The sequence below is a fragment of the Heloderma suspectum genome, chromosome 6 (genome assembly GCF_057233095.1).
Source record: "Heloderma suspectum isolate Gila_16-S chromosome 6, 16-S_ref, whole genome shotgun sequence".
Classification (NCBI taxonomy): Eukaryota; Metazoa; Chordata; class Lepidosauria; order Squamata; family Helodermatidae; genus Heloderma; species Heloderma suspectum.
The window spans coordinates 77,750,275-77,754,665 of record NC_139463.1 but is presented as its reverse complement, the minus strand read 5'-3'; the positions used below and the strand labels follow the sequence as shown (position 1 = coordinate 77,754,665).

The 4,391-nt window shown below is 47.2% G+C and overlaps 1 pseudogene; it reads right to left on the bottom strand.

Annotated features, from left to right (window-relative positions):
- LOC146341296 (olfactory receptor 11A1-like) lies at positions 1–3,104 on the bottom strand (annotated as a pseudogene).
- Positions 3,105–4,391: the final 1,287 nt, after the last annotated feature.

Genomic DNA, 4,391 nt, shown 5'->3' with positions numbered 1-4,391 from the left:
TTAAAACTTAAAGGAATGAGAGGAGTTCAGCTGAATCCTTGCATGACCTACCAACCTACCACTTACTGATCTTAGGGCTCTGTGAACTCCTTTGTTCCTCAAACAAGTTGAGTAAACTGTAGATGAGAGAATTGATTAAGGGGTTCAGGATGATGTAGAAGAGTGGGAAGACTTTATTGAGGTCTCTCAGAGTGGGGGTATCTGGCAACATGTAGACAATGATTAGCGAACCATAAAAAAATGCAAACCACTGTGAGATGAGAGGAGCAAGTCAAAAAGGTTTTCTGCCTCCCAACAGCAGAAGGAATCTTTAGAATGGTGGTGATGATGAAAACATAGGACGTGAGTGTCAGTAGAAATGGGATGACAGAGTAAATGAAGGCCAAGAGAAGGGTAACAAGTTTAATCAAATTTGTATCACTGCAGGAGAGTTTCTCCATCAGGATCAAGTCACAAAAGTAATGATCTATAACACTGGGACCACAGAAGTATAACTGAGCCAAATGCCAATATGGAATTGCCTATGAAAACATTTATCCATGCCCCAGCCAGGAGTTGAAAACACTGTTTTCTTTGCATAATACAGACATAGTTCAAAGGTCTACACATTGCCAGATAGCGATCATAGGACACTTCACCCAGGAGATATGTTTCTATACCAGCACAAGAGCCAAAGAAATAAAACTGAGTTATGCATCCACTAACAGAAATGGACCTCTCTCCACTAAACAAATTGGCCAACATTTTGGGGAAGATGACCGAGCTATAGCAAGTCTCCAAGCAGGACAGGTTTGCCAGGAAGAAGTATATGGGGGTGTGAAGATGGTGATCAGCCACAACTAGCAAAATGATGAGGAAGTTCCCCATTAGTGTCACAATATAAATCATTAGGAAGATCAAGAAAAGAAGAGGCTGCAACTCTGGGATATTCCCAAAACCCACGAGGATGAACTCTGTGATGGTTGTCTGGTTGCCTTTCTCTGTGTGCCACACTGATTTAATCCAGGACAAGTCACACCAATCCTAGAATATAATCAGAAGGATGTTGGATTTAATATAGAGGCATCAACCAAGTCTAATACATTACCTTCTGAGCATATTGTGAATATTGGGTTGGGTGAGTTATCAAACCACTGAGCTTTTTTTCCTAATATCTTCCTATGGAATTTGAGACTAAGGGACATTACAAATTTATTGTGCCAGTCGAGATGTGTTTTGTAATAGGATTATGCCAGACAGGCTTGAGTGGCATATAGCCCACATGGCCCATTGTGCTTGACATCTCTGTATCCTGGCCTCTCCAGTCTCCTCCCCTCCCTGCCCACCAAAACGCCCCCTTTCATCAGATTGCTTTTCCAACCTTGGAGGGCAGCCAGCATGGTTCTTTCCTCACTGGCAATGAGAGGAGAGGGGAGGAAGGTCAGATCTCTGACTCCCCCTTCCAAGGTCAGAGCACTGTCTCTGACCTTGGAAGGGGGATCTGAACAATCCTATGGTCCCTGGGACACTTGTTGTTGTTGTTGTTCAGTCATTAAGTCTCGTCCAACTCTTCGTGACCGCATGGACCATAGCACGCCAGGCCTTCCTGTCCTCTGCTCTCTCCCAGAGTGTGCTCAAGTTCATATTCATTGCATTGGTGGTGCTATCTAGCCATCTCATCCTCTGCTGTCCCCTTCTCCTTTTGCCTTCAAACTTTCCCACATCAGGGTCTTTTCCAGAGAGTTTTCTCTTCGCATTAGGTGGCCAAAATATTTGAGCTTCAGCTTCAGTATCTGTCCTTCCAATGAGCACTCAGGGTTGATTTCCTTTAGGATGGACTGATTTGACCTCCTTGCAGTCCAGGGGTCTCGTAAGAGTCTTCTCCAGCACCACAGTTTGAAAGCATCAATTCTTTGGCGCTCAGCCTTCCTTATAGTCCAGCTCTCACAGCCATGCATTACTACTGGGGAAACCACAGCTTTGATTATACAAACCTTTGTTGGCAAGGTGATGTCTCTGCTTCTTACTGTGCTGTCTAGGTTTGCCATAGCTTTCCTCCCAAGGAGCAAGCGTCTTTTAATTTCGTGGATACAGTCACTGTCTGCGGTGATCTTGGAGCCCAAGAAAATAAAATCTGTCACTGCTTCCATTTCTTCCCCTTCTATATGCCAGGAAGTGATGGGGCCAGATGCCATGATCTTCATTTTTTTAATGTTGAGTTTCAAACCAGCTTTTGCACTCTCCTCTTTCCCCCTCAACAAGAGGCTCTTTAGGTCCTCTTCACTTTCTGCCATTAGGGTGGTATCGTCTGCGGAAATCCCAAGTCTGAATTTCACCTCTGCCATAGACCTACTAGGTTGGCATGGTAGTGACGAGCCAATGGTTACTTTGTGCCTGGGTAGGGGTTTTGAATCCAGGTTTCACCATTGTAAGTCTAACTCTCATTCCACTACACCAGAGGGTTAGAGTTCCAGGCTGGCAGGCTGCTCCTGCCTCCTGGCCTACAGATTGGAAAGGTTATGCAGCCTTAGCTCTGGCTATCAATGCAGGCTGCAAGAGAGAATGCAGAACGGGATAACCAGAAACACAGAAGCTGCCAGGACTCAGTCTGTTAAGCAGCCATTTCTAGAGCTAAAGAGGTTCCTATGTCGATACACTGGGGGAACTTTGGAATTCTGAATTGAAATTGGTGTGGAAAGGCTAGCTCATTCTATAACAGTTCCATATTAGTGAATTATTACAATCCCGAGCCCACTAATGTTCTCGCCTTCAAAAATAGTTGGACTTGAATTTTCCACCACTTACCAAATACAAATGTGGAACTGTTAGATACAGACATATTAATAAAGAAGACATGATTTCTTACTTCTTCAAAAATGATTGGAATGAACCAACTGTAGAAGTATCTTTGCTATAGGAACTTCAGAAAAATCATGTGTTCAAATCCCATTTTTATGCCCCCACTCGAAGACTCCTCCAAGTAGGGATGGTAGAGAATTCCGCCACGGATCTCGGTGAGGCCAAATGCCAGTACATTCGGCCCACTGAAATCTGTGGCAGAACAGCCTGCCACCCCCCCGCCCCCCCCCGCGGATCCCCCCCGGGATGAGACTTACCTGGGGCATGTCTTCCGGCCGGCAGCGGCTCCGGCGGCGGCTCCGGCGGCGGCTCCGGCGGCGGCCCCGGCGGCGGCTCCGGCGGCGGCAGCGGCTGGTCTTCTGACTGGCTGCCACCACCGCCATTTGCAGTCTTGTCGGTTTTTTGGTTTTTTTTACAAGATGTGATAGGCTACGTAAAGACTTACGTATCCTATCACGTCTGTCTTTAAAAAAAAAAACGCCTATGCAAATGGCAGTGGCTATGGCCGCCACCATTTGCGTTCTTTATTTTTGGCCATCTTAGTCTACGTAAATATTTCCGTAGACTAAGACAGCGAAAATAAGGGGAATGCAAATAGCGTATTTGCGTTCCCCCTTATTTTCTCTGTCTTAGTCTAGGTAAATATTTACGTAGACTAAGACGGCCAAAAATAAGGAACACAAATGGTGGCAGCCGTAGCCGCTGCCATTTGCATACATGCATTTTGTTTTTGTTTTTTTAAGCCACATGTGATAGGCTACGTAAGTCTTTACATAGCCTATCACGGCTGACTACAGGGACTCAAACGGCAGCGGCTACAGCTGCCGCCATTTGCGTCCCTGCTAGCCAGCGGCCAGATGTCCGGCTGCTGGCGGAGCCAGCCAGCGGCTCTGCAGAATCCCCGTGGAGCGGAGCTGGCTGGTGAGGATTCCAGGGGGAGTTACGGAGCACCTCCCCCCCAGCGGAACCTGGTGGGGCCAGGTAAGGGGAGTTTCGTACATCCCTACCTCCGAGGAGTTTGAGGACCAGCAAGCACCCAGCACCAGCAATGTCCATGATCTGTCAGTAGAACAGGAGAAGCCCAGACCCTCAGGGATGACTGCCATGAGGGCATCATCTGTGATAAGAAGGACTCTGCCTCAGAGGGGGAGGCAGAAATCCCTCCAAGCCCTCAAGAGAGACGCCCCATGAAAAGACAGGAATTCAGAAGGAGTGCTTGACCAAGCCAGAGGCCTCCTTGTGTGAAAAGGTCTAATCACACATAGGGGGCTTGCTCATGAGGAGGTCCTTTTCAGTTGCAATCCCTAAAAGCTCACAGTTCGGTCTTGATTGAAGCTCTGACAGCCTCTGCATAAAGCAGCAGTGTAAGGCTGAGATAATTTCTGGAAGTGACATCAGCCACACCTTCCTGACCCCAACTTCCCTTGACTTGGGACTGCTTCCTTGACTGTTTCCTGGTATGAGTACATCTGGACTCAACTGTCTGCCTGCCTGCTTGTCTGCTGTGTCACCTAAGAACCTTGTTGCCTGTGACCTGGACTGTTGAGATCTTT